Source organism: Mesoplodon bidens (assembly GCF_964165515.1).
Source record: "Mesoplodon bidens genome assembly, chromosome: 16".
Classification (NCBI taxonomy): Eukaryota; Metazoa; Chordata; class Mammalia; order Artiodactyla; family Ziphiidae; genus Mesoplodon; species Mesoplodon bidens.
Window position 1 is genome coordinate 42747554 of NC_138173.1, and position 20004 is coordinate 42767557.

At 37.6% G+C, this 20004-nt stretch overlaps 1 protein-coding gene across 10 annotated transcripts in view; it reads left to right on the plus strand.

Moving 5' to 3' along the window:
• The window catches only part of VPS13B (vacuolar protein sorting 13 homolog B), an 805800-nt gene that overhangs the window by 471184 nt on the left and 314612 nt on the right, over nt 1–20004 (plus strand). The gene's annotated exons all lie outside the window — the stretch shown is intronic.

Genomic DNA, 20004 nt, shown 5'->3' on the forward strand with positions numbered 1-20004 from the left:
ATTTGTAAAGTCTTAGAGTCTGTGAGACTCTTTATTCAAATCATTTTCAAGTACAGATTTACTTACATAGATAACAAGTTAGCAATAGATGTCAATATTCATACAAGTTTCCCTATGACATGAGAAAATAAAAATATTATGAAAGGTCTCAATATTTTATCAAATCAGATTCTCTGAACTAAATTTAGGATGCAAAACATCATTTCTCCTTAAACAGATGCATGAAAGAAGAGATATCTTCTTTACCTCTTTTTTGTGTAGACTTTTTAATGATGTCCATTGTGACTGGTGTGAAGTGATACCTCATTGTAGTTTTGATTTGCATTTCTCTAATAATTAACTATGTTGAGCATCTTTTCATGTGCCTATTAGCCATCTGTATATCTTCTTTGGAGAGATGTCTATTTAGGTCTTATGCCCATTTTTCGATTGGGTTGTTTGTTTGTTTTTGTTATTGAGTTGTATGAGCTGTTTGCATATTTTGTAAATTAAGCCCTTGCCAGTTACATCATTTACAAATATTTTCTCCCAGTCTGTAGGTTGTCTTTTCATTTTGTTTATGCTTTCCTTTGCCGTGCAAAAGCTTATAAGTTTGATTAGGTCCCGTTTGTTTATTTTTGCCTTGGGAGACTGACGTAAGAAAACATTGGTATGATTTATGTCAGAGAATGTTTTGCCTATGTTCTCTTCTAAGATTTTTATGGTGTCATGTCTTATATGTAGGTCTTTAAACCATTTTGAGTTTATTTTTGTGTAGGGTGTGAGGGAGTGTTCTACTTCATTGATTTACATGCAGCTGTCCAGCTTTCCCAACACCACTTGCTAAAGAGACTTCTCCTCCTTTGTCGAAGATTAATTGACCATAGGTATGTGGGTTTATTTCTGGGCTCTCTATTCCACTCCACTGATCCATATGTCTCTTTTTTGTGCCAGTACCACACTGTTTTGATCACTGTAGCTTTGTAGTAATGTCTGAAGTTTGGGAGGGTTTTGCCTCTAGGTTTGTTCTTTTTCCTCAATATTGCTTTGGCAATTCTGGGACTTTTATGGTTCCATATAAATTTTTGAAATATTTGTTCTAGTTCTGTGAAAAATGTTATAAGTAATTTGAAAGGGATCGCATTAAATCTGTAGTTTGCTTTGGGTAGGATGGCCATTTTAACTATTAATTCTTTCAGTCCCAGAGCATGGGCTATCTTTCCATTTATCTGAATCAGCTTCAATTTCCTTTATCATTGTTTTAAAGTTCTCAGCATATAAGTCTTTCACCTCCTTGGTGAGATTTATTTCTAGATTTTTTTTGATGTAATTTTAAAAGATTGTTTTCTACTTTCCCTTTCTGATATTTCATTGTTAGTGTAAAGAAATGAAACCGATTTCTGTATGTTAATCTTGTATCCTTCTACCTTGCTGAATTTGTTTATCAGTACTAGCAGTTTTTGTGTGGAGTCTTTAGGGTTTTCTGTATATAATATCATGTCATCTGCATTTAATGACAGCTTTACCTCTTCCCTTCCAATTTGGTTACCTTTTATTTCTTTTCCCTGTCTGATTGCTGTGGCTAGGGCTTCCAATACTGTGTTGAATAGAAGTGGTGAGAGTGGGCATCCTTGTTTTGTTCCAGATTTTAGCAGGAATGCTTTCAGCTTTTCACCCATTGAGCATTATGTTGGCTGTGGTTTGTCATAAATTAGCTTTTATTATGTTGAGATATGTTCCCTCTATACCCTCTTTGGTAAGAGGTTTTATCATGAGTGGATGTTGAATTTTGTCAAATGCTTTTTGTGTATCTATTAAGATGATCATGTGGTTTTTGTCTTTTCTTTTGTTGATGCGTGGTGTATTTGCTTATGTTGATTGATTTGCATATGTTGAACCATCCTTGTGACCCTGCGGTGAATCCAGCTCGATCATGGTGTGTGATCTTTTTTATGTGTTGTTACATTTGGTTTGCTAATATTTTGTTGAGAATTTTTGCATCTATATTCATCAAAGATATTGACTTGTAATTTTCTTTTTTGGTAGTGTCTTTGTCTGGTTTTGGTATCAGGGTGATGGTGGCTTCATAGGATGACTTTGGGAGTGTTCCGTCCTCCTTAGTCTTTTGGAAGAATTTGAGAAGGATTGGTATAAGTTCTTTGTGTGTTTGGTAGAATTCCCCAGGGAAGCCATCTGGCCCTGGACTTTAGTTTGCAAGGATTTTTCTTTTTTTAACTGCAGATTCTATTTCACTTCTACTGATCAGTCTGTTCAAATTATCTATTTCTTCTTGATTCAGTTTTGGTGGACTGTATGTATCTAGAAACCTGTGCATTTCTTCTAGCTTGTCCAGTTGGTTGGCATATAATTGTTCATGGTATTCTCTTAGGGTTTTTTTTTTTTTTTTTTTTCTGTGACATAGGTTGTTATCTCTCCTCCTTCATTTCTTATTTTGTTTGTGTCCCCTCTTCTTGGTGAGCCTGTCCAGAGGTCTTTTAATTTTGTTTACCCTTTCAAAGAACCAGCTCTTGGGACTTCCCTGGTGGTCCAGTGGCTAAGAATACACACTCCCAAGGCAGGGGGCCCAGGTTTGATCCCTGGTCAGGGAACTAAATCCCACATGCTGCAACTAAAGATCCCGCATGCCACAACTAAAGATCCCACATGCCACAACCAAAAGATCCCATATGCCACGACTGACAATCCCGCACATGGCAACATAGATCCCACATGCTGCAACTAAGACCTGGTCCAATGAAATAAATAAATAAATATTTAAAAAAAAGAAGAAGAAGAAGAAAAACCAGCTCTTGGTTTTATTGATTTTTTTCTATTTTTTAAATCTCTATTTTATTTGTTTCCTTTCTGTTATTTATTATTTCCTTCCTTTTGCTGACTTTAGGTTTTGTTTGTTCTTTTTCTGATTCTTTTAGGTGGTAGGTTAGGTTGTTTATTTGAGATTTTCTTGATTTTGAGGAAGACCTGTATGAACTTCCCTCTTAGAAATGCTTTTGCTGCATCCCATAGATTTTGTATGGTTGTGTTTTCGTTGTCATTTGTCTCAAGGTATTTATTTCCCCTTTGGTTTCATCATCGATCATTGGTTTTTTTAGTAGCATGTTGTTTAGTCTCCATGTAATCATTTTTTTTCTTGTTTCTCTTTCTGTGCTTGATTTCTAGTTTCATGTCATTGTGGACAGGAAAGATGCTTGAAATAATTTCTATCTTAAATTTGTTGTCTTGTTTTGTGTCCTACTATGTGGTCTATCCTCGAGAATGTTCCATGTGCACTTGAAAAGAATGTGTATTATGGTTTTTTTGGATGTAATGTCCTGAAAATATCAATTAAGTCTATCTGTTCCATTGTGTCATTTAGGATCTCTATTGCTGTATTGATTCTTCTGACTGGAAGATCTGTCCATTGATGTCAGTGGGGTGTGAAACTCTCCTACTATTATTGTATCCTGTCAGTTTCTTTCTTTATGTCTATTAGTATTTGTTTTACGTATCTAGGTACTCCTATATTGGGTGCATGTATGTTAATGAGTATAATACCTTCTTCTTGTATTATATGCTGTCCTTCTTTATCTTTCTCTATGGCCTTTGTTTTAAAGTCTATTTTGTCTGATATGAGTATTACTACCCTCACTTTCTTGTCATTTCCATTTGCATGAAATAGCTTTTTCCATCCTGTCACTTTCAATCTATGTGTTTCCTTTGCCCTAAACTGGTCTCTTGTAGGCAGCATATTGTAGGCTCTTGTTTCATTATCCAATCTGGTACTCTGTGTCTTTTGATTGGAGCATTTAGTCCATTGACATTTAAGGTAAATATTGGTAGATATGTATTTATTGCCATTTTAAACCTTGTTTTCCAGTTGATTTTGTATTTCTTCTTTGTTCCCTTCTTTTTCTTTTTGTTTTTCCTTTTCTGGTTTGATGGTTTTCTTTTGTACTACACTTGTGTTCTCTTCTTTTTGGTTTTTGTGAATCTATTGTATGTTTTTGATTTGTGGTTACCAGTTTTTCAGTTATGTTAAACCATTACTATAACTGCTTGCTTTAGACTGACAGTCATATAGGCTCAAACACATTCTGAAAAAAAAAGTTTACATTTTCTTACTCCCTTCTCCCACATTTTATGATTTTGGTGTTCTCTTTTACAAATTTTCATGTTTATCTTTTTGATGTCCATTGTAGTTATCATCACTTTCACAGAAATTTTTTTTTTTATCTATGTACTGGTTTATTTAAGTGATTTACTTTCCAGCTGTGATTTTCTCTTTCCTATAGATTCTTGTTTCTTTTGTATTTAGAGAAGACCTTTCAATATTTCTTTTAGGATAGCTTTAGTATTGCTGTACTCCTTTAGTTCTTACTTGTCTGAGAAATTCTTTCTCTCTCCTATTCTAAATGATAATCATGCTGGGTAGAGTATCCTCGGTTGTTGGTTTTTTCCTTTGAGGACTTTGAATATATCTTGCTAGTCCCTTCTGGTCTGCAACATTTCTATAGGAAATCAGCTGATAGCATTATGGGGGTTCCCTTGTAACTAACTCTTCATTTTTCTCTTGTTGCCTTTACAATCCTCTCTATAACTTTTGCCATTTTAGTTATGATATGTTGTTGTGTAGGTCTGTTTAGTTTCCTCTTGTTTGGGACCCTCTGTGCTTCCTTTACTTGAATATGTTTACTTCCCCAGGTTTGGGAATTTTTCACCCATAATTTCTTCAAATACATGTTTGATCCCCTTCTCTCTCCCTTCTCTTTTTGGAACCCCTATTATGCGTAGGTTGGCACACTTTATATTATTTCGTAGATCTCATATGTTGCTTTCATTTTTTTTTTTTAATTTGTCTTTCTGTCTGCAGTTCTGACTGGGTAATTTCCATTACTCTGTCTCTTCCAGATCACGTATTCATTCTTCTGTGTCATTTAGTCTGCTATTCATTACTACTAGATTGGGTTTTATCCCCAGGCACAGGAGTGCTAGTAATCCACTTGGATGTCCTGCAGGCACTGCACTCCCAAAGCCACCAGTGGAGTAAATCCACCGAAGTAGTGCAGCCCCTGGGCATCAGCTCAGATTTCAGCCTCACCTCCATGTGTGGGCAACCACTGGCACTTGCATGCTCCCAGGCCTTGTAGATGTGTAGCTGTGCCTGCTGTGAGCACTCCAACAATGAGGATGCTATGGTGGGGCCCCACCCCTCCCTTCGGAGAGTGTATTAGCAACAGCAGACCAGGAGGTTGCGGCTCAGACCACACTCCAGTCCCTTCAGGCTGTCTCCGTCCAGCCAACCCCAGTCCTCTCCCCAGTCTGTCTGCTGAAGCTCAAGTTTCAACACTCCAGTCCCCGCACACACCAGCAGGCACACGTCTTGGGTTTGGGAGTGCATCAAGGTGGCCAGGACCATCTGTGCTGGTCTCTCTCTGTTCTGCCTGCTGCACTCTGGCTGCTGCACTCTCCTCTGAGCCTCTGAAGCTCCCTATCTATCCCAGCTGATCTCCCAGCCAAAGCAGGGGTTTCCCAGCTTGGGCAAACCTTTCCTCTTTCACAGCTCCCTCCCAGGAGTACAGGTCCTGTCCTGATTCCTTTTTTCTTTTTTCTTTTGTCCTTCCCAGTTACGTGGTGATATTTCTTGCAGCTTTGATTGTAAGAGATCTTCTGCCAGCATTCAGTAGGTATTCTGTGAGAATTGTTCCACATCTAGATGTATTTTTTATTTATTTGTGAGAGGAGGTGAGCTCCACATCCTTCTGTTCCACCATCTTGATCTGGGCCAGGAGTTCTTTATTTATTATGAGTTCTATACCCTTATCAGATATATGATTTACAAATGATCTTTTCATTTTCTTGATAATGATCTTTGATGCACAAGTTTTTAACTTCAGTGAAGTCTCATCTGTTTTTTTCTCTTGTTGCCTATGCTTTTGGTGTCATATCTAAGAATCCATTGCCAAATTCAAGGTCATGAAGATTTATCCCTGTATTATTCTAAGAGTTTTATGGGTTTAGTGCTTATAATTAGGTTGTTGATTTATTTTAATGTCTTTTGTTTGTTTATTTTTGTATACAGTATGTGATAAAACCCCAACCTCATTCTTTTGCATGTTGGATATCCAGTTGTCCCAGCACCATTTGCTGAAGAGAGTGTTCTTTTCCCATTGAATGGTCTTGGCACCCTTGTCAAAAATTAACAGACTTTTGAACATCCAATTTATGCCATGGAATGTCTTTTACACCAAAAATACAAAACAAAATAACTTCTAATATGTGTCTGTCCCTTTCAGAGCTCATCACCCAATCAGAAAAACAGACAGGTTAATTAACTATTCAAGTACAATGTGGAAAGTCCTCTGATAGACATAAGTAAAGGTACTTAGGATTACAGAAAAGCCACATCAAAATTGAGATAAACGCATTTCATGCATATAAGACATTGCAGGCTAATAGATGTGACATAACACATAAACAGAAGAATAAAATAAATTAATCTAAAATTGATGTAGGTATATATGGAAACTAAAAAAAAAAAGGTTCTGATGAACCTAGGGGCAGCACAGAAATAAATACACATACGTAGAGAATGGACTTGAGGACCTGGGGAGGGGGAGGGGAGGCTGGGACAAAGTGAGAGAGTATCATTGACATATATACACTACCAAATGTAAAGTAGATAGCTAGTGGGAAGCAGCTGCATAGCACAGGGAGATCAGCTCAGTGCTTTGTGACTACCTAGAGAGGTGGGATAGGGAGGGTGGGAGGGAGATGCAAGAGGGAGGGGATATGGGGATATATGTATACATATAGCTGATTCACTTTGCTATACAGCAGAAACTAACACAACATTGTAAAGCAATTATACTCCAATAAAGATGTTTAAAGAAAAAATGTGGAGTGATTTAGAAGGGACTGATGGAGATTGGAGGGGGAAGTGCCAAAAAAATGGAACCCCACGTGGCTCTGTAGCACTGTCGCTAGATGATGCTGTGTGTAATTTTGCATGCTTGTAATGTTCCACTTGTAATGTTGGAATTTTCCTTATTATAAATCCTTGGCCCCCAAATGTTACATTAAACGGATATTCACAACTTAAAAGAATAAAGATAAAACTAAAATAAAATCGATGTAGGTACAAATAGAGAATTAAAAGAAAGAAATGAATGACTAACTCTGTGCGTGGGTTCTCAGGGAAGGTTTCACAGAATATACGGCTTTTGAATTTGTTTCCACAAAGTACGAGTGGCAGGAGAGGGGAGGGGGCATTTTGAACTAAGAAAGCTACTGCAGTATAAAAACTTGGCATGTTTTATTCACTTCTGAATACCAAGTACATAGTATCATGCTTAGCACATAATAGGAAGTTCGTGAAGATTTGAGTGAAATAATGAGAGATCGAATGATTAGATGATTAAGTAAAGCTAACAAATCAAGTGACTGAATGTGAGTGTTCCTGAGAGATACTGATTCAAATAAAGGCAAGAATTTTTAGATCTGATGTTGTTTAGTTCTGCTGATTAATCTTGACAGAACTACAAACAGAACCATAATATCATTAGATTTTTGTTTTTCAATAGGTATTACCGGTAGAACTCAAAAGATATACAGTGAAGAATAATTTATTCCCTTCCCTAACCATTATTAAATGGCAGTCTTTATAATGGTTTTCATTTATTCCTCCTGATACATTACTCACATTTTGTCTGTAATCATAATGTGTTTCTGTGTGAATGATTGTGAGAAGGAAGCAGGGAAGTGTTAAGCATAAGGAATCATCAAATTTTAAAACTCGCAGATCTCTTGCTTCCAAAACCTTAATTTTTCAGCTGACGAAATACATCAGGGTTCAGTCAGAGCAGGACAACCACTATAAGTATTGTAACATAAGGGATTTATTTTAGGAATAAGACCTTATCCAATTGTGGAAGAAGCTGGGTGACCTGGGTAAAAATTTGTAGCACCTGAGAGAACCTGGGAAGCCAGGCACGTCCAGTGGCTGGAGGGAGCACCAAAGGCTGGTAGGCAAGTCCATGGGAGGTTATTGCTTCTGCTTCTGGAGTTGAGCCTGCAGTTGCTATTGGCCAGCAGAGCCAACACTCAGGAAAAAGTCACAAAGGTGGGAAGAGTGAGGACAAGCTGGAATCTGCTGGTACCTCTGCATCGTAATTTCACTGCTATTTAAAACAGTATGACTGTCAGAGAATATTGTCTGTTATTTCCCTTCCACATTCCAACTCTCTTGCAATTTTCTCTCTAAACTCTGAACCATTCTTAGCAAGTTATGGAACAAAACCACTACAGCAAACTAAGTTTGAGGAGATTCCTTTGCTTGTCTAGTGTCACCTAAAAATACAGCTACGTGTGGAACCTCGGTTTGCTTCCTCTTAGTCAACTACTTTTCTTGTACTCAGTACTCTGACCCCTTACTCTTATGCTAAGTTCATTGTTAGTTAATCACCTGTTTTCTTTTAGCAACCATTTTTACTACATCTTTGCTTATTTTTATAATTTGAGGTAATGAACTGATGAGAACTAAAATAACCTGTACTGATGTCTGCCATGTTCAGGTTACACATTAAAATCACTATTGCTGTTTGACATGGTGACTAGAGCTTTCAGGGTGTGTGGGATGGTGTGGAAAGTTTATCTTGTAATTTCCTGAAAATGCCAATGAGCCTTAATTCTCCAAGTTACTATGATTTTCTTGTTTGTAATATTTAAAGATAAAATTTGAATAGACTTGAAAACTGCAGTTAAAAAATAAATAATTTAGTTTTTATAGCAAATGCTTTTATTTGGCCCTCTCACTATCTGTGTTTGATTTCCTTGGGTAAATTATCTTTCTGACTTTATTGAGAGAAATAGAACATATTTATTTGTTTGAGCATTTTGATGTGCATGGACCACATTACATATACTACCCTTTGGCCTTTTTCACCCACACATAGGATTTTTTTAAATTAATTAATTAATTTTATTTTTGGCTGTGTTGAGTCTTCATTGCTGCGCAAGGGCTTTCTCTAGTTGTGGCGAGCAGGGTATACTCTTTGTTGTGGTGCGTGGGCTTCTCATTGCAGTGGATTCTCTTGTTGAGGAGCATGGGCTCTAGGTGTGAGGGCTTCAGTAGTTGTGGCACTCGGGCTCAGTAGCTGTGGCTCACAGGCTCTAGAGCTCAGGCTCAGGAGTTGTGGTGCACGGACTTAGTTGCTCTGCGCCATGTGGGATCTCCCCAGTCCAGGGCTTGAACCCACATTCCCTACACTGACAGGCAGATTCTCAACAACTGCGTCACCAGGGAAGACCCACAGATAGGACTTTTTTTAATTCTTATTACTGTGTTTTCTTAGCAGGCTGAATTTGAATTTGACACGATCTTAAAATCTATCCGTTCTATGCTAAACAGGGTTAGTAACATTGACTATGTGGAAGTATGGCATTGTGTTGCTATTAAAGTACGTGAAGCATGAATAATGCCTTAATTCTGAGAGATCATGACTATTCCATCTGTCTTTTGTCCTCTTACATTTTTACTTTTTTTTTTGTATTTCTGATTTTTTTTAACATCTTTATTGGAGCATAATTGCTTTACAATGGTGTGTTAGTTTCGGCTTTATAACAAAGTGAATCAGCTATACGTATACATATATCCCCATATCTCTTCCCTCTGTTGTCTCCCTCCCTCCCACCCTCCCTATCCGATCCGTCTAGGTGGTCACCTAGCTGATCTCCCTGTTCTATGCGGCTGCTTCTCAGTAGCTATCGATTTTACATTTGGTAGTGTATATATATACATACCATTCTCTCACTTTGTCTCAGATTACCCTTCCCCCTCCCCATGTCCTTAAGTCCATTCTATAGTAGGTCTGTGTCTTTATTCCCATCCTGCCCCTAGGTTCTTCATGACCATTCTTTTTTTTAGATTCCATATATATGTGTTAGCATACGGTATTTGTTTTTCTCTTTCTGACTTACTTCACTCTGTATGACAGATTCTTGGTCCATCCACCTCACTACAAATACCTCAATTTCGTTTCCTTTTATGACTGAGTTTTATTCCACTGTATATATGTGTCATATCTTCTTTATCCATTCATCTGTCGATGGACACTTAGGTTGCTTCCATGTCCTGACTATTGTAAATAGAGCTGAAATGAACATTGTGGTACATGACTCTTTTTTTTTTTTTTTTTTTTTTTTTTTTGCGGTACGCGGGCCTCTCACTGTTGTGGCCTCTCCCGCTGCGGAGCGCAGGCTCAGCGGCCATGGCTCACTGGCCCAGCCGCTCCGTGGCATGTGGGATCTTCCCAGACCGGGGTACGAACCCGTGTCCCCTGCATCGGCAGGTGGACTCTCAACCACTGCGCCACCAGGGAAGCCCATGACTCTTTTTGAATTATGGTTTTCTCAAAGAGTATACCCAGTAGTGGGATTGCTGAGTCATATGATCGTTCTCTTATTAGTATTTTACGGGACCTCCATACTGTTCTCCATAGTGGCTGTATCAATTTACATTCCCACCAACAGTGCAAGAGGGTTCCCTTTACTCCACACCCTCTCCAGCATTTATTGTTTGTAGATTTTTGATGATGGCCATTCTGACTGGTGTGAGGTGATACCTCATTGTAGTTTTGATTTGCATTTCTCTAATGATTAATGATGTTGAGCATTCTTTCACGTGTTTGTTGGCAATCTGTATATCTTCTTTGGAAAAATGTCTATTTAGGTCTTCTGCCCATTTTTGGATTGGGTTTTTTTTTTGATATTGAGCTGCATGAGCTGCTTGTAAATTTTGGAGATTAATCCTTTGTCAGTTGCTTCATTTGCAAGTATTTTCTCCTATTCTGGGGGTTGTCGTTTTGTCTTGTTTATGGTTGCCTTTGCTGTGCAAAAGCTTTTAACTTTCATTAGGTCCTATTTTGTTTATTTTTGTTTTTATTTCCATTTCTCTAGGAGGTGGGTCAAAAAGGATCTTGCTGTGATTTATGTCATAGAGTGTTCTGCCTATGTTTTCCTCTAAGAGTTTTATAGTGGCTGGCCTTACGTTTAGGTCTTCAATCCATTTTCAGTTTATTTTTTTCTGTGGTGTTAAGGAATGTTCTAATTTCATTGTTTTAGATGTAGCTGTCCAGTTTTCCCAGCACCACTTATTGAAGAGGCTGTCTTTTCTCCATTGTATATTCTTGCCTCGTTTATCAAAGACAAGGTGACCATATGTGCATGGGTTTATCTCTGGGCTTTCTATCCTGTTCCATTGATCTATATTTCTGTTTTTGTGCCAGTACCGTACTCTCTTGATTACTGTAGCTTTGTAGTATAGTCTGAATTTAGGGAGCCTGATTCCTCCAGCTCCGTTTCTCTTTCTCAAGATTGCTTTGGCTATTTGGAGTCTTTTGTGTTTCCATACAAATTGTGCAATTTTTTGCTGTAGTTCTGTGAAAAATGCCATTGGTAGCTTGATAATGATTGCATTGAATCTGTAGATAGCTTTGGGTAGTACAGTCATTTTCACAATGTTGATTCTTCCAATCCAACAACATGGTATATCTCTCCATCTGTTTGTATCATCTTTAATTTCTTTCATCAGTGTCTTACGGTGTTCTGCATACAGGTCTTTTGTCTCCTTAGGTAGCTTTATTCCTAGGTATTTTATTCTTTTTGCTACAGTGTTAAGTGGGAGTGTTTCCTTAATTTCTCTTTCAGATTTTTCATCATTAGTGTATAGGAATACAAGAGATTTTTGTGCATTAATTTTATATCCAGCTACTTTACCAAATTCATTGATTAGCTCTAGTAGTTTTCTGGTAGCATCTTTGGGATTCTCTATATATAGTATCATGTCATCTGCAAACAGTGACATTTTTACTTCTTCTTTTCCGGTTTGGATTCCTTATATTTCTTTTTCTTCTCTGATTGCTGTGCCTAAAACTTCCAAAACTATATTGAATAATAGTGGTGAGAGTGTGCAACCTTGTCTTGTTCCTGAACTTAGTGGAAATGGTTTCAGTTTTTCACCATTGAGAACGATGTTGGCTGTGGGTTTGTCATATAAGACCTTTATTATGTGGAGGTAAGTTCCCCCCATGCATACTTTCTGAAGAGTTTTTATCATAAAAGGGATTTGAATTTTGTCTAAAGCTTTTTCAGCATCTATTCAGTTAATCATATGGTTTTTCTCCTTCAATTTGTTAATATGGTGTATCACAATGATTGATTTGTGTATATTGAAGAATCCTTGCATTCCTGGCATAAACCCCACTTGATCATGGTGTATGATCCTTTTAATGTGCTGTTGGATTCTGTTTGCTAGTATTTTGTTGAGGATTTTTGCATCTATGTTCTTCAGTGATGTTGGTCTCTAGATTTTTTTATGTTGGTGTGACATTGTTGTCTGGTTTTGGTATCAGGGTGATGGTGGCCTCATAGAATGAGTTTGTGAGTGTTCTTCCCTCCGCTATATTTTGGAACAGTTTGAGAAGGATAGGTGTTAACTCTCCTAAATGTTTCATAGAATTCGCCTGTGAATCCTTCTGGTCCTGGGCTTTTGTTTGCTGCAAGATTTTTAATCACAGTCTCAATTTCAGTGCTTGTGATTGGTCTGTTTATATTTTCTATTTCTTCTTGGTTCAGTCTCAGAAGGTTTTGCTTTTCTAAGAATTTGTCCATTTCTTCCAGGTTGTCCATTTTATTGGCATATAGTTGCTTGTAGTAATCTCTCATGATCCTTTGTATTTCTGCAGTGTCAGTTGTTACTTCTCCTTTTTCATTTCTCATTCTATTGATTTGAGTCTTCTCCCTTTTTTTCTTGATGAGTCTGGAAGTGGTTTATCAATTTTGTTTATCTTCTCAAAGAATCTACGTTTAGGTTTATTGATCTTAGCTGTTGTTTCCTTCATTTCTATTTCATTTATTTCTGATCTGATCTTTATGATTTCTTTCCTTCTGCTAACTTTGGGGATTTTTGGTTCTTCTTTCTCTAATTGCTTTAGGTGTAGGGTTAGGTTGTTTATGTGAGATGTTTCCTGTTTCTTAAGGTAGGATTGTATTGCTATAAACTTCCCTCTTAGAACTGCTTTTGCTGCATCCCATAGGTTTTGGGTTTTTGTGTTTTCATTGTCATTTGTTTCTAGGTATTTTTTGATTTCCTCTTTGATTTCTGAAGTGATCTCTTGGTTATTTAGTTATTTAGTGTATTGTTTAGCCTCCATGCATTTGTATTTTTTACAGATTTTTTTCCTGTAATTGATATCTACTCTCATAGCTTTGTGGTCGGAAAAGATACTCGATACAATTTCAATTTTCTTAAATTTATCAAGGCTGGATTTGTGACCCAAGATATGATCTATCCTGGAGAATGTTCCATGAGTACTTGAGAAGGCAGTGTATTCTGTTGTTTTTGGATGGAATGTCCTATAAATATCATTTAAGTCCATCTTGTTTAATGTATCATTTAAAGTTTTGGTTTCCTTATTTATTTTCATTTTGGATGATCTGTCTATTGGTGAAAGTGGGGTGTTAAACTCCACTACTATGATTGTGTTACTGTTGATTTCTCCTTTTATGGCTGTTAGTGTTTGCCTTATGTATTGAGGTGCTCCTATGTTGGGTGCATAAATATTTACAATTGTTATATCTTCTTCTTGGATCGATCCATTCATCATTATGTAGTGTCCTTCTTTTTCTCTTGTACTAGTCTTTCTTTTATAGTCTGTTTTGTCTGATATGAGAATTGCTACTCCAGCTTTCTTTTGATTTCCATTTGCATGTAATATCTCTTTACATCCCTTCTACTTTCAGTGTGTATGTGTCCCTAGGTCTGAAGTAGGTCTCTTGTAGACAGCATATATACGAGTCTTGTTTTGGTATCCATTCAGCCAGTCTAAGTCTTTTGGTTGGAGCATTTAATCCATTTACATTTAAGGTAATTATTTATATGTATGTTTCTATTACCATTTTCTTAATTGTTTTGGGTTAGTTGTCACAGGTCTTTTCCTTCTCTTGTGATTCCTGCCTAGAGAAGTTCCTTTAGCATTTTTTGTAAAGCTGGTTTGGTGGTGCTGAATTCTCTTACCTTTTGCTTTTCTGTAAAGGTTTCAATTTCTCCATCAAATCTGAATGAGATCCTTGCTGGGTAGAATAATCTTGGTTGTAGTTTTTTCCCTTTCATCACTTTAAATATATCCTGCCACTCCCTTCTGGCTTGTAGAGTTTCTGCTGAAAGATCTGCTGTTACCCTTATGGGGAATCCCGTATGTGTTATTTGTTGTTTTTCCCTTGCTGCTTTTAATATTTTTACGTTGTATTTAGTTTTTTATAGTTTGATTAATATGTGTCTTGGCCTGTTTCTCCTTGGATTTATCCTGTATTGACTCTGTTTGCTTACTTGACTTGATTAACTATTTCTTTTCCTATATTAGGGAAGTTTTCAGCTATAATCTCTTCAAATATTTTCTCAGTCCCTTTCTTTTTCGCTTCTTCTTCTGGGACCCCTATAATTCGAATGTTGGTGTGTTTAATGTTGTCCCAGAGGTCTCTGCCACTGTCCTCAATTCTTTTCATTCTTTTTTCTTTATTATGCTCTGCAGTACTTATTTCCACTATTTTATCTTCCAGGTCACTTCTCTGTTCTTCTTCCTCAGTTATTCTGCTATTGATTGCTTCTAGAGAGTTTTTAATTTCATTTCTTGTGTTGCTCATCATTGTTCATTTGCTCTTTCGTTCCTCTAGGTCCTTATTAAACGTTTCTTATATTTTCTCCATTCTATTTCCAAGGTTTTAGATCATCTTTACTATCATTACTCTGAATTCTTTTTCTGGTAGACTGCCTATTTCCTTTCATTTGTTTGGTCTGGTGGGTTTTTACCTTGCTCCTTCATCTGCTGTGTATTTCTGTGTGTTGTCATTTTGCTTAACTTACTGTGTTTGGGGTCTCCTCTTCGCAGGCTGCAGGTTCGTAGTTCCCGTTTTTCTTTGGTGTCTGTCCGCAGTGGCTAAGGTTAGTTGAGTGGGCTGTATAGGCTTCCTGGTGGAGGGGACTAGTGCCTGTGTTCTGGTGGATGAGGCTGGTTCTTGTCTTTCTCCTGGGCATGTCCATGTCTGGTGGTGTATTTTGGGGTGTCTGTGGCCTTATTATGATTTTAGGCAGCCTCTCTGCTAATGTATGGGGTTGTGTTCCTGTCTTGCTAGTTGATTGGCATAGGGTGTCCAGCACCAGAGCTTGCTGATCATTGAGTGGAGCTGGGTCTTGGCGTTGAGATGGAGATCTCTGGGAGATTTTCGCTGTTTGATATTACGTGGTGCTGGGATGTCTCTGGTGGACCAATGTCCTGAACTCGACTCTCGCACCTTAGAGGCACAGGCCTGACACCTGGCCAGAGCACCAAGACCCTGTCATCCACATGGCTCAGAATAAAAGGTTGAAAAAAAGACAGAGAAAAATAAATAAATAAATTAAAATAAAGTTATTAAAAATAAAAAATGATTTAAAAGTATTAAGAAAAAGAAAGAAGACAGCAACCAAACGAAAAAGCAAATCCACCAGTGATAACAAGCACTAAAAACTATACTAAAAAAACAAAAACAAAAAACGGACAGACAGAACCTTAGGACAAATGGTAAAATCAAAGCTATACAGACAAAATCACACAGAGACGCATACAGATTCACACTCAGAAAAAGAAAAAACGGGAAAAAATATATATATATCATTGCTCCCAAAGTCCACTGCTTCAATTTGGCATGATTCATTGTCTCTTCAGGTATTGCACAGCTGCAGGTTACATCAAGTTGATTGTGGAGATTTAATCCGCTGCTCCTGAGGCTGCTGGGAGAGATTTCTCTTTCTCTTCTTTGTTCGCACAGCTCCCGGGGTTCACCTTTGGATTTGGCCCGCTTCTGCATGTAGGTTGCCCAAGGGTGTGTGTTCTTCGCTCAGACAGGACAGGGTTAAAGGAGCAGCTCATTAGGGGGCTCAGGCTCACTCAGTCTGGGGGGAGGGAGGCGTACAGATGTGGGGCGAGCCTGTGGCGGCAGAGGCCAGCGTGACATTGCACCCGCCTGAGGCACGCCATGCGTTCTCCCGGGGAAGTTGTCCCTGGATCACGGGACCCTGGCAGTGGCAGGCTGCACAGGCTTCTGGGAGGGGATGTGTGGAGAGTGACCTGTGATCGCACACAGGCTTCTTGGTGGCTGCAGCAGCAGCCATAGTGTCTCATGCCTGTCTCTGGGGTCTGCGCTGATAGCCGCAGCTCGTGCACGTCTCTGGAGCTCCTTTAAGCTGCGCTCTTAATCCCCTCTCCTCGCGCACCAGGAAACAGAGGCAAGAAAAAGTCTCTTGCCTCTTCGGCAGTTCCGGCCTTTTTCCCGGACTCCCTCCCAGCTAGCTGTGGTGCACTGGCCCCCTTCAGACTGTGTTTAGGCAGCCAACCCCAGTCCTCTCCCTGGGATCTGACCTCCAAAGCCCGAGCCTCAGCTTCGATCCCCCGCCCGCCCTGGCAGGTGAGCAGACAAGCCTCTCGGACTGGTGAGTGCTGGTCAGCACCAGTCCTCTGTGCGGAATCTCTCCGCTTTGCCCTCCGCACCCATTGCTGCACTCTCCTCCGTGGCTCCAAAGCTGCTTCCCCCACCCCAACCCCTAGTCTCCGCCAGTGAAGGGGCTTCCTAGTGTGTGGAAACCTTTCCTCCTTCACAGCTCCCTCCCACTGGTGCAGGTCCTGTCCCTATTCTTTTGTCTCTGTTTTTTCTTTTTTCTTTTGCCCTTTCCAGGTACGTGGGGAGTTTCTTGCCTTTTGGGAGGTCTGAGGTCTTCTGCCAGCGTTCAGTAGGTGTTCTGTAGGTGTTGTTCCACATGTAGATTTATTTCTGATGTATTTGTGGGGAGGAAGGTGATATCCACGTCTTACTCCTCCGCCATCTTGAAGGTCTCCTCCCATTTTTACTTTTTGAAGTAAAGTATTACCCACATGTTCATAGGAGCTCTTGCATATTTTGATTTGTGATTAATCAAACATGAGATTTTTCCAGAATTGTACCTGAAATCATAAACAAGAATGTGGAAGGAAAGCATTTTCTTTGTTTTTACTCTTCCACCTGAAAATCATCACTTTTGTCTTTATTTGTAAGGATGTCAAGCTAATGCCTAAGCAAAATTATAAAATAGAAGTTAGTCTAATTCCCATAGTTTATCGATTAATGCCTGGGGTGATCTAAATCTTCTTGAATTGTATGATTTTATAATAATCCCCTTAAACTTTTTCATGGCTTTACATGAAAGAATGTGTTTTCTCCTGCTGCTTAAAGTACCTAGGAACTGAGTGTGAAGGGAAAAGGGGTCCTGGTGCAGCAGGAAGGAGCAGCTAGTTTATACTTCCCAACAGCCAGCAAATATTTTCTACCTTATATATTGGCTGAAGGTATCCTTGGCAACTTGAAAAGGTGACACAGATGTTAAAGGATAAAGATCTGTCTTGTCCAGGCTTACTCTTCTTTATATCTTAGCATAGTTACTGCAGACAGTAGGTACTCAAAATCTCATAAAATATTTAAGTTGAATATAATAATCATAATCATATATCATACATTTTATTTTAATTTCATTAGAAAGTCACCAGATAGTGTTCCTCTTGGAAGGAAAAGAAAAAAACCACACACACACACACACACACACACACTAAAATGATCTTCAACTCTTAACTAAATATTTGATTTTTAAAGTTACCTTACAAATCAAATGACTTATCCTTATGACTATCTAAAAATAAGAGCAATCTGTAAAAATAGGTATAGTTAATAAAATTATAACCAATAATTTTCCAAAAAGTATGTTATATATATTTATTGTTTATAATAAATATGTGTGAATATTACTGTTTTTTACATTTAGGGATATCCACTCTAAGGGATTATCTCAGTTGCTTACCACAAGTCTTAAGTATCTTCTGGTCTATCTTTCTCTGTAGTATTTCTAGTTTACTAATCTTTTCTTAAGTTATATCTAAAATTCTGTTTTCCATCTATTATATGTTTAATTTTAGTAACTACATTTTTTATTTCTGGATACTCTATTTGGTTGTTTTTCAAATCTGTTTTACCTTTTTTGATAGTACCTTGGTTTTTTCCTCCTGTTTTTCATTCCATCCTATATGTCTTTAATGATTTTAAAGAAATTTATTGTATTGTCCATATGTGGAAATTCCATTATCAGAAGTTCTTGGTAATGAATTTGATAATGGGGTTGAATTCTCCTCTTGCTAAAAAAAAAAAATTTTGTAGTGCATATAAAATCTGTGATTAGGAGTTTATCTTCAGTGGTCTTTGTTCCTGGGAATCCTTTTTGCCGGTTTGAAAGCATATTTTTCCAAAGAGGTTTTACATCTATTTCTGACTGATGCCCTGGGGTTATCAAAGGTCTGATGCCACTTTTATATGAATAACTCAATATGGGTATTCCTGGACCAACACAAGTAATATAGGTTACAGCTTCCAAACACACATGGGGTATTCCCATTATTTTTAATTTTCTCATTATTTTAATTTTAATTTTTAAGTTGAAAAAGCAGGGAGATCTCTGTTTTTTCAATAATCCCTCGTGCCAAATCAGGCAAACTTCCTTGTTTTTTTTCTATTTCTGATTGGAAGTTGTTTTTCTGACCTTTTAATGGCCCCAGATCTAAGTTGGCAGCTCGTTTCAAAATCCTTGCCTGTCAGGGGTGTAAGGATTAGCCTGTTGTCTCAATATGGCCATTAAAAATCTATTCCCTTGGTTTACTGAGAGTGGCTAGGACCCTGAAGTCATTAACAATGTCAGTTAATACTTTGAGTTTTACTTCCCTCTTTTGTTAGTTTACTAGATTATTATCTAGTAAAATATTAGCAGAATTTAATTCTTGTTGTAGTTATTTCTTCAGTGTTTATTTTTACTTTCTTTTGAATTCGTCCTTGAAAATACTTGAATGTATAAAAAAGTTTTTATGATTTCAAAAATATGTATCCTTAACTCACATACTTACCAGAGATAATACAAAAGAAATTTTAGCACTCTATACCAGTAAAGTTCTAGTTTTATAAGGCTATTGACTTAAAAAACTTTTAAAAAAATTTCTAACATCATAGGTCTTCCATACGTTGTGTTACTTACTGATTTAATTCACATAGTGAGAAAAAATTATGATACAAACAAGTACTTTTTTTTCCCCATCAGTGCTTCAGCTAAGGTTTGCTCTTAGCTGGTTCCCTGCCATGTTTTCCATTTTAAGGTATTTTTAATACATCATATATTTTAGCACTCCCCTATGAGAGCACATCAGATGTTACATGTTTCTCACATTGGTCATTTTATGGAATTTGAGCTATTAGGCTATAATTGTGGTGTCTCTCAGGATCTCAGCCCTTCCTCTGTATTCAGATTTTAATACTTCTTCCTGTTACCCTCTATTCACCAGATCTCTTAATTCTTTAAAATTGACTTTCTTGAAATCCAATACTTATGTGTCACAGAACCAGATGATCCAATTTGCTTTTTTGGCAGACACCATAGAAAGCTCTGCCCATTGCACAGTTTCAACAAAAGATACTAGTACTCTCTAGACTACTCTGGTAGAAAAAGATGTAGACAGACTTGAGTTTTATCTGGGCTTTTTCATGAGATAACTTATGCCAATTCTCTGATCTCAACTTGGTCATTTTATAATAAAAGAGAATAATAGGGACATATTTATAAGGAATATTAAATTAATGGTTCCAAGGAACTTTTGAGGTACGGCTTGCTAGTAAAACATAGAACTGTATTATTTCATGAAATGAAAACTAAGAATATAGGTAGTAGACTTGAAGATCTACACTAGCACAAGCTTTGGTTTCTCAATAATATTTTCCAATTTTATCTTCTACGATGAACGCAATACTTCCTTTGAAATTATTAGCAATTCACAATTTTGAGTGTAGAGTAGGAATAGTGTGCTAAATAACTGATCAAAAGGTGAGAATGTATAAAGAAGAATTAAAATAGAGGTCAAATGCTGCTCTGTT